This window comes from Euprymna scolopes, chromosome 27, assembly GCF_053919585.1.
Source record: "Euprymna scolopes isolate OS-2025 chromosome 27, ASM5391958v1, whole genome shotgun sequence".
In the NCBI taxonomy this organism is placed as follows: domain Eukaryota; kingdom Metazoa; phylum Mollusca; class Cephalopoda; order Sepiida; family Sepiolidae; genus Euprymna; species Euprymna scolopes.
Genome location: NC_136508.1, coordinates 102,500,274 through 102,511,900, shown reverse-complemented (window position 1 = coordinate 102,511,900; position 11,627 = coordinate 102,500,274). Strand labels below are relative to the sequence as shown.

The 11,627-nt window shown below is 36.0% G+C and overlaps 1 pseudogene; it reads right to left on the bottom strand.

Moving 5' to 3' along the window:
- Positions 1-10,281: 10,281 nt before the first annotated feature.
- Positions 10,282-10,463, bottom strand: LOC145249221 (U2 spliceosomal RNA; annotated as a pseudogene).
- Positions 10,464-11,627: the final 1,164 nt, after the last annotated feature.

Genomic DNA, 11,627 nt, shown 5'->3' with positions numbered 1-11,627 from the left:
ACTTAGTCGCGTTAAAAACTTGCTTCAAGATATAGAAAAAAAGTATTATTATTATTATTATTATTATTATTAAATGTGCCCGTGTTAAACGCTCGAAACAGGATACAAAGCCATAACAGTTTAGATAAAGAAATCCCCCCTCTATACCAATTTAAACTAATGAAAATATAGTGTATCATCGCATAGGAGTAAAATAAAATACTGATTATTGATAAACAGCTGCAAAATATGTTTACGCTGAGAAATTGTAGCGGTTGGCAGTTGTCGGCTATTGCATAACTCGTATGGCAACCCGAGACAATATAAAATCTTCTGGCTCCCCCATATCGTATATTTTCCTGCATTGTAAGCTAGCAGGACCAGCAGCTCTCGTTAACAGAATTGGCGGAAACTGTGAAATATAGCTGTGTTGATACTGGGAGTTTCGCGAAGTTGTGTAAACTGGCGGGCACAGGTTGCTTGAAACTTTATTTTTTTCAATTTAAAATTGGACATGTTCTAAGACTTGAATAAATGGGACTCTTGGACGCGTTACCATCTTGATTATATAGTTGCATTTAAACAGAATTAAAAGTCACAATATATGATAATAAATATTATTTCCAGTTTTTTTTAAGGTTTTGTAACTGGATCGTTTTGATTATGTAACAGGCGTATATGATGAAATCACATTCTTTTTAATTCCCATTACCATTCCAAAAACATATGTCCTTTATGCTATATACGATATTTACTGGAGCTTAATAATAGGAAGCGGTGCGTATTTACGTAGAGTGGTCGTAATGGGCAACTGTTATATTACGGAATGGAGAAAAAAAGACACGTACGGCACGTTTGTGAAAATGTGTCTTACTTATGAAACTCTCAGTCTCGTCTGTTGGATTAAGAGTGGAATCTGTAAACATAACGAAATAATTACTTTTTCAAATTCAAAAGGGGGAGTTACTTCGCTGGACATAATTGCCACATATACAATATTTACCGGAACTAAATAATTGGTGTACGCATTTCTTACTTCTTAAACGTTCGTCTGGGAATTTGTAAACGGAGTGAGAGCAAAGTTGCCCTGAAAAATAAAAAAAGAGGGGCGGTAATTCGGCACGACATAATAAGGAAAATAAAGAAAATCGAATGATACTTATCAGAGAACATACATTATGTGTAACATATGTGTTTGCCTACTTCTAAACATGAATATTCGTCTATTTTATTAATGTAGAGATCATGGGTATTATCATTTCTATTATTATCACCTACTTACTCTTTTTCATGACTACCTCGAAGATAATGATCATCAATTTGTTGCTATAATGATCATTATCATCGCCATAATCTTAATCACTATCATCACCATCATCATCGTCATTCTTCCATATATAGTCTTTTGCTTTTTCTCATACGTGTTTTATCTTCCAAAAAATAGTATCTCATTCCTGTGTATTGCTTTTCCTCCTTTTATTGCATTCGCTAACATTATTATTTGAGTGATGTCCTCGGGAAACAGAAAGAATCCTCTACAATAAAATTGATAATGACATAAAAGATTGAAAAAAAAAATGAAATCCATAATCGAAAAGACAAAGTAGAAAAATGGAACAAAGAGAAAATAAAATTTTAGAGGCATAAGAATTAAAGGTTTGACAAAAAGCGAACTAAATAAAAAATAGAATAATAAAATAATAATAAGTATAATAATAATAATATTAATAATAATAATAATAATATTATTATTAAGAAACCGTTTAAAAGCAAAATACAATATTTTCAATGTTCACTTTCGTTAAGGTGACCAAAAGATGGATTTTAATAAAGCATTCGGATGCTAATTTCCGCGAAGATAGCAATCGATATTAAGCAGTTGTTTTATTCATGAATTTAATTATGTTAATCAAAACATAAATACAGTACTGTTTCGCAACTCATCAGTACGGCTAGACATGTAACTACCTCAAGCCAGGATTGAAACCAGACCGCCTGTACGACAGCCAAGGATGCAAACCATTACGCTATCGGCGGCTGCTGAGCGAGTCGCGAGTTTAACGATGTTTCGACATCGTCCGAAATACTTATGTTCGATATGTTTAAACAATAGCATCGCTTGCTTATACGCAATGGTAATTCACGTGAGATTATATATATATATATATATATATATATATATATACATATATATATATATATATATATATATATATATATATATATATATATATATACTAGGAAAAGTACCCGTCGTTGACTGGGATCAAAAACAGCGTAGAGAAAATGGACTCTCATTTAATAAAATATTATAGGTTATGAAAAGGAAGGGGTGTAATGAGATGGCTTCGAATTTGGGGGTATCGAAACCAAAGCAAAATATGATGAAAGTAAAAATAAAATAGATAAACCCCATAATTTAGTATACCATACCTGTTCACACTAAAACACTTATAATATTCAGTGGATCTATATTAAAAAATCTTCTTATACTTTGTGGCATATTTCCATTCTAAGGAGGTCAGGCGCGAACGAACACCCCATGATTTTATTATGCCATATTCTTCAAACTGAAACATAACAATCAAAGTATACTTACACAGATAGATATGAAAAGTCTTTATAAAAGTGTGTACCTATTTGCATTCTATGGAGGCCAGGCGCGAACGCAGACCCCACAATTTTATTACCCCATCCCTATTAAAATTGAAACATACTTATAAAGTATTCTTATGTACATCGTTATCAAAAACACTTGTAAACGTTTTTTTTTTCTTAATTTTTAATTTTTTTTTATTTCCATACTTTGTGGACCAGGCGCGAACGCAGACCCCACAATTTTAAATAACTACCGTTCTGTTAGATCAAAGATACCCATTTCTGTGTCTCGATATATCTTCTATCCTTATATGCAATCAGTTTTTTTAAAATAGTCAACCATATAGGAGCCTATTCGTGATCAATCATACACACATACACACAGACATTCAGCTTTATGCATATATATATATATATATATATATATATATATATATATATATATATATATATACAATGGATGTGCAATAATTAATGCGTCTGACCAATTCCAGTTGTCTGTCAAGCTGACATTTTACATGTGCAATGATTTATATCTCTACGGGTTATCTGGCAAATAACAGCTCTGAACTAATTGTGGTTTCTTTTTTACAGGTGTTTGAACTGAGACACAATTGTGAAATTGAGTCTGTTGAATGTCGAGCAGTGATCCTGTTTTTGTATTTGCAAGGACGCACACCACGGGGGAATTTTGATGAAATGAAAGCCAATTATGGTGAAATGCCCCATCACATGACCTTGTAAAATGCTGGCATCGTGAATTTAAACATGGTCGGAAGTCTGTGGAAACAGCTCCCAGACCTTGTCGCTCCCTTATGCCATTGATGAGGCATCTGTCCGTCAAGTTGAAGCCATTTTGGAAGATCGGGGCATTACTATGCGCCAAATAGTCCAAGATGTCAAGATTAGTACAGAGTCTGTGAAAACTATCTTTCATGACCATATGCATATGTATAAGGTGTCTGTCAGATGGATTCCCAGGTTGATCACACCATTCTAGAAGCGATAACGCGTCAAGTGCTCGAGGATCAATTTGGAGATGTGCCAAGAAAATGAGTCAAAGTTTTTCAAAAGCCTGATTACACAGGATGAAACCTCGATCCATCACTATGATCCAGAGACGAAAGCCCTGTCAATGCAGTGGAAGCAGTTGGACTCACCACCTTCAAAGAAGGCAAGAGTGCAGCCCTCCGCTCAGTCTTCTGGTACAACGAAGGAGCAGTGATTAAAGATTTCCTGGCAAGAGTACCATAATTACAGGCGCCTATTATGCTTCACTTTAAAAGAAATTAAGCGAAGCTATCAAAATAAAGAGGTGTGGCAAGATCAGCAAAGGTATCCTCCTCCTGCAAGATAATTTTCTGGCTCACAATTCGCATGTCGCTAGATCAGAAGCAGGGGTGTGTGGTTATGAAATCCTTCCCCATCCTCCCTATTCTCCTGATCTTGCACCCTCTGACTTTCACCTCTTCCCAGCCATGAAGTTGTTTTTGAAAGGAAAGCGTTCCCCAGATGATGCAGCCTTGATTTCTGAAGTCACGCCATGGTTGGAGGACCAACCTGGGATGTTCTACAAAAACGGTCTTCAGAGCTGCATCAAACGATGAGAGAAATGCTTAACTCGGTCTGCTTCCTATGTAGAGAAAGACTAATAACTGTGCCAAGTTTTGTTGCTCTACTGCTATGGAAAGTGGATCAGGGGCGTTAATTATTTCAAGCCCCTCATAATCTTAGTTTGTGAGCAGACACAAGCGCGGTACTGGACTGCTATAAAAGCATAACTGGACCACACAAATGTAAATTCACACAACTGGACATCGTCTATTTTTACTCCTCAATTAGTACGGAAATTCTAGAAAAATCATTGTTTTTTGCACCAAAAAAAAAAGAAGATAAGTGAGCTTGGATTTTAATCGTAATTGTATTATAGATTGTAAATTATTGTATTGTATAAGTTTTTAGAAATCATACTTTATAACTCTAATTCACAATCTATTTCAATTATAGGACAAATATAAGTGTTAATATATTAGAAAAATCCCTTAGGCTGTAATGAATTGAAATTAAAACAAACAAATCAAATGTATTTTGAATTTTTTTAAAAGTATTTCCATATAATTAAACGAAATTTTACGTTTTTGATCGATATTGATATAAATTTTAAGTTTGAATTTATATATATAAGAAAATTAGATTTTTAAATTTCATTGGTATAACATAAAAGACGTTTTATATATAAGAAAATGTGTAAAAAATTTCAATCGAAATGAGATTTTAAAATTAAAATAATTCTAATTTTAATGTAAATGAAATAATCATCATCCGAGAAATAAAAGGAGGGGGAGTTAGCAAAACGAGAGTTAAACGTGAACTCGTGAGGTATATATATTTTTTCACTTCTGGTTATAAAATAGATGAGTATTGGCTGAAGAGAGCTTGATATAAATATCTAAAACGGTCTTAATTATCGGGCTTGAAACCGACGGTACCAATGACATATCTTATCTAACAACTTTTTGTACACAAAATACAATACATATATATATATATATATATATATATATTTTTTTTTTATTTTTTTTTTTTATTACATTTTCACCCCAAACAAGGCAAATTGCCACTTTGGTGTAGGGGGCTACTATCAGGGGCAACAACTACTGGGGTACTATGTAGGGATTTGGGCAGCAAGGTGTCGGTTCACGTTACACTTGAACTTCTGCACGTCAGTACTGTTGGGGAAGCAGGGACCTGGAATGGAATTCCAGAGTCTTGCGGTTCTGGGGAAGAAACTATTGGAGTAAAAAGATCTTTTACATCTAGGGACCTCTACAGTGTGGGGGTGGGATCTAGTAGCCTGTCGGGTTTGTCGAGGGTGCTCGCGTCGTGGGGGCACAAGTGATTGCAGTTCATCAGAGCATTCACCACTAAAATACTTGTAGAACAGGCAGAGGGATGCAACATTTCGTCGATGGGACAGAGGCTGAAGCTTAGATGCCAGTTCAGGGCCTATCAGATTTGCGACTCTCTTTTGAACCTTGTCAAGGAGCGAGAGACTAGTAGCAGATGCACCAGCCCAGATGTGGCAGCAATACTCCATACATGGGCGAATGGTGGCCTTATAGATATATATATATATATATATATATATATATTATATTTTTATATCTATATAGCAGCCAATGGTTAGCAATCAAATTCGCATAGTTTACAAAATAGTCGTTCAAATTCCACAAAAAAATGGGGAATAAGGCATCTTGTTATGTTTTTCCATTGTGTCAATATTCACTTCTCTGCGTTTCATAGAAATTTCAAAATAAAAAAAATATATATATCAATCAATCAAGCGATACACAAGATTTATACATAGGAGTGTTTTATTTTAAGTCGTATGTAAAAAAAAATGTATATATATGGCACAATTATGTTGACACATCGGTTCCCGCCACATCACATGTTAAGCAACATTTAGCTTAAGCAGTACCGAATGGGTGACCATCTGGGAAAGCGAGGCGCTGTATGTACCGCAAGGTAAAATACCAGGTGTAGCCTTCTCTAGGAGATAGTGGTAGGATCCCTGTCTAGTAATGGCGTCACGATAAAAATACTCTTGAGTGCCCTGGCGAAGCATCAAGTATTCAGCTAACGACAAGATTTGAATTACACTAAAACTCGTGTAGTAGTTCAATCACGGCTCCGCTCGCGCAGGATGGATGGACGAAAATGTGCTTAACATATGTTTCGATTGGCCGACGGACAGGACTCAGCTTAATAATGCGAGGATGTACTTTGCGCAATTTTAATATTAGAGGGAATATTTCACGCCCGAGTCTGATAATGATTACGCTGTAAGTTCCGTGTGGGTAGTTATATTTACGAAGCTGTAATTTCTTCCGAAGACTGCCGGTTTCTCCTCTGTGATTTTTAGATCAGAGGCGTCGGCATAATTATATTTTTGTCTGCGGTATTTAACGAGGAATAGTTGATGAGGCCGAGTTCAGAACGCTAATATCGATAGAAAATATACATAAAGAGGAAAAAAAATTCGCAGATAATAACGCGTTGTTTTGTTCGTAGAATACGATTTTTATAATGGAATGCATAAAAAATTCCGGTGTTTATCAAAAAGTGTTCAATGACAAGCAGAGTATATTTTTAGTAGATTTATTCATACACTTAGTGTTGGCTACATATGCACATGCGTAGTAAAACTGCACCTAATATAGGATTCCGTTTTTTTAAAGGCATCCTCAGACACAATACAATATCCTTACACATCCTCTGACGAACTGCAGACATTTGTGCCCCCACGACGTAGACACCCTTGATAAACCCGGCAGGCATCTAAATCCTACCCCCATACAGTAGAGATCCCTAGATGCAAAAGATCTTTCTACTCCAGTAGTTTCTTCCCCAGAACCGCTAGACTCCGGAATTCCATTCCAGGTTCCTGCTTCCCTAACTGTACTGACATGCAGAAGTTCAAGTGTAACGTGAACCGACATCTTGCTGCCCAAATCCCAACATAGTGCCCCAGTAGTTGCTGCCCCTGATAGTAGCCCCCTACACCAAAGATGCAATGTGTCTTGTTTGGGGTGAAAATATAATAACAATTTAAAAAAAAAAAAGGAATCAGAAAACCAAAATTCAAATTTTGATTTAGGTTTTAAAGCACCTCTGTATATACGTATATATACCTATATTTCTCTCCCTCCCTTCATCTATCTCTCTCCCCCCCTTTCTCTCTCTCTCTCTCTCTCTCTCTCTCTATATATATATATATATATATATATATATATATATAAAGCCTCATTCAGTCTTTGACAGACTATGCACCTCACATCACTTGAGTCGATATTGTTAATTACCAGTGGTAAGTGAATTGTACACAACGACTGAAAACAAACGCTGAGATAAGCAGAGAACACATATAGCGGCTAGAATTCCCAAATGGTCACCAATCGTATATTAACCTTGTTAAACTTTGCTTAACTTAGTAATCTGACGAGAACAGGTGTGCCAACGCGATTATGGCGTGTATATATATATATATATATATATATATATATATATATATATATATATATATATATATATATGCATGCAGGGGAAGTTACGGGAAACGGATGCTTTAAAACGCTTCTTTTTTCCTTGGGAAAAGGGACAGGGAGTGATAAAGGTGGTTTTTAAACCCACTTATGGTTCCGTTAAATTTGCTGCTATTTATTAAAACCATCCGTTTCCTGTGACTCCCGTCGTATATATATATATATATATATATATATATATATATATATATATATATATATATATATATGTATGTATATATATACATTTATATATATATATATATATATATATATATATATATATATATATATATATATATATATATATAGTTAGTTAGTTAGTTAGTTGGCAGTACAACAGGGGATGATTCGATCTATGGACGAACGGTATACTACTAATTTTTTCTTGATTATACTAAAACTGGATTTTTTAGGACAAAATGATGGGCTTTTATGTAATTATTTCTCTTTGATGGGTGTAACTTAAAATATTTCCGTGTAACAATATAATTTTATAATCTATAAGAGAAAAAAGTGATTTTTGATACTTCTCGGATGAATTTCTGTACAAAATATATCTAAGAACTCTACCAGATATATAAATTACCTCTGTGTGAAATTTCAAAATGATATACTCAGCCGTTTCGGAACCTATGGGGAAGGAACTCCCGCGCACACACAAAGTCACTTTTACATTATAGAAGAGATAACAATTGATCAATAGGTACCGCCAACGCGCACCACAGTTTTAACTCCTCTTTATGTAACCTGATGTAATTGCAATTTAAGGTAATATCATCCTTACATTTTTCACATTTAATAGAAAAGGCATCAAATAAATTGCTAATATTTTTTCAAGTTTCACAGCATACAAAAATAGTGAAAATGCGAGACAAAAACCGTGTTTATATTATCAACGCTTTACAGCAACGTTGCTATGTAGTGACGTTTCCTAAGCCGTCCACACACACACACGTTTTCAAAATCTTGTAAAAATCCAACAATAGTCATATTTTCCGGAAATGTTCTATATTAAATACGGAGCATTTTTTTTTTCACACAGTTGATCAAAATAACAACCTTTTTCTGCTTAGCAAAGACGTAGGGGGAACATGAAAAAATACGTTCTGAGTCGCAAGTCTCACATGCTCATTTAAATTCAAAGCATTATTCTTCTGAAAATTCATTGAAATAAAAATACATTTCATACATAAAACTTATTGCCATTATTGCGACTTCTTTTGTATTCTAAGTTAATTTCTACAAAACCGAATACTTCTACGACGACCATACATCAAATCTGTTGCCAAGGCCGCTGGAAAAACGGTGGGATCTTTCTATCGATCCAGTAGATATCTCACTGCTGATGCAATTCTCTATCTATATAAGAGCCAGGTACGTCCCAGGATGGAATACTGTTGCCACATCTGGGCAGGAGCTGCTAGAAAGGACTTGTCCTGCCTTGATAGAGTTCAAAATAGACTTCGTAGCCTCGTAGGAGATGTCCTTTTCTCTTCCTTGCAACCTCTATCTCACAGAAGAGATGTTGCGAGTTTGTCTCTGATGTATCGTTATTTTCATGGAAAGTGTTCGACTGAGCTTCAATCTATGGTCCCCCCTCGTAAAACTTTCACAAGAAACACTCGTCTAGCTGTAAACACTATCAATAATTCCTCCCACTCTTTATCTGTGCCTAAACCTAAACGTAGATTCCATGAACAAAGCTTCTTTCTTAGAACTGCACGCCTGTGGAATTGTTTTCCTGCTTTCCGGCTGATTACAATATGGTTGTCGTCAAGTCTAACGTAAATAAGTTCTTGATGAGCCGTTCCATATAAGTTACCAAATGTAACAAATTTTCATTACTAATGATTATTATATTGTCCAATTTCTACTGTACACTCTTTAACCCTTATCCTTGAGTGGCCTCTTGGCCTAGATTATGAGTTGATACATATGAAAAAAAAAGAAAAAGTACAATGTGAACAAGTTCTAACTGAATCGTCCCCCTAAGTAATCCAAGTTACAAAATTCCCACTGTTTACTATGCTAAAATCACAATGACTAATGTATACCTATTAACCCTTATCCTCGAGTGGCCTCTGGGCCTTGATAAGCGGTGACACCCTTGTAAAAAAAAAAGGAACTCGTAGACTCTCAGACTCATAACTAACTTCCAACTTCCAGGTAGAATGTTCTACTTTCGTTTTTAGCTAGCACGTTGACGTCACATAACCAGGTCAACATTTGCTAGCGATGAAGCAGAAATGCATGTGTTTAGGTTTGTCGAATTCCCAACTCACTATATTATACTCAATATAATATTTTATTATTCTAAAATGCATTAATGCGATCTAATCAGATTCTATTTGATAATGAAAGATACTGTGTCGTACTTCTTAATATCTTCATCCCTTTAAATATAACAAGGCCGATAGCCATTAGTCGCGTGCTCTCGTGTAATAAATGTATTCGTGAATGTAGGATTGCCATGAAATTCTTAAAGATAAACGAAAATGGCCGAAAAATGGGCTGAAATGACTTAAATAAATAAAAAGTAAATGACTTCGAATGACTTTAATGAACTTAAGGATGAACTGAATGACCTTAAGAATGATGTGAATGCTTAAAATATTACTGGAATCCTTTAAAAACAAATTACTTGAGACTGACTGGTTGTAAAGTGGGGGATCATTTTGTATTAAATTAATACAGAAAAGTGATCCCCTCACTTTATATCACAAAGTTACAAACAAAAGTACAGCATGTAGTAAGAACAGGTACTACACTTTGATCTTGGCCAAAAGTCCAAGAAAAGGGCATTTATTTGCTCCACCACCGAAATTAGGCGCACGACCGATTTTTAATGTGAGGAGTGAAGAGGAAATGGGGACCAACTTCCCGGGGAGTAGGGGAGCTGGATAGTGGCAATTGGTATGAAGGGTTGCCCCTACATTGACCAAGATCTTATATGTGAGGTTGCCCCAACATATGGTCTTTGCATGCAGTATCTGCCGGAACAGATGGTATTTATTTGCTCCCCCACCGAGCAAATTAGGCACAAGGCCGATGTTTAATGTGAGGAGTGAAGGGAGGGGGAAGGGGAAAATGGGATCAGCTCCCGAGAGGTGGGAAATGGGAGCTGGTTAAAGGTCAGGCATGTGGGGTTGCCCCCACATCTGGTCTTTGCTAGTCATAGCTGGTCATAGCTAGTCCTAGCTTGCAGTATCTGCCGGAACAGATATTACACTTTGATCTTGGGCAAAAGGCCAAGAAAAGCTGTATTTATTTTCTCTCTCACTAAACAAATAAGGCACAAGGCCGATTTTCAATATGGGGAGCGAAGGGGAAATGGGGACCAACTCCCCGTGAGTAGGGGCAACTGGTAGGAAGGGCTGTCCCCACATTGACCAAGGTTTCGCATGTGGAGCCGTCCCCACATATGGCCAGTGTCTGCAGCATCTGCCGGAACAGACACCACACATTGATCCTGGCCAAACGGCCAATGAAAGCTTAAAAAGCTAAGTACAGCATCTATTAACAACAGATATTTGATCTTAACCAAAAAGACCAAGCACAAATGTGTTACGGACAGACCGACCGACCGAACAACCGACCGACCGACGGAATTACTTAGAGAGTCGCTTGCATGCGATTAATAATTTCCTCGTTTAAGTAACCGGGCGGTGCCAGCAGTTTCATAGAAAACAAAGCGACACTTCTTTATCTATTGGGGTCTATGTTCTCATTTTACGCAGATCCTACCAAACAAGTTTACCTGGAATCTTTATTAAACAATGTAAAAATATCCGACACCTATTTAGTGTGAACTCAGCAGACTATCTAGGAGCACAACGCTCTTTAATAATTTGGTCTCAGCAGTAACAGCCTTTTAATGAGTCACTTACTTTATTTAAAAGAGAATGCATACATGATATAAGTAACACTTAGATATTAGTTGATAATTCCCTGCATATCATCCTG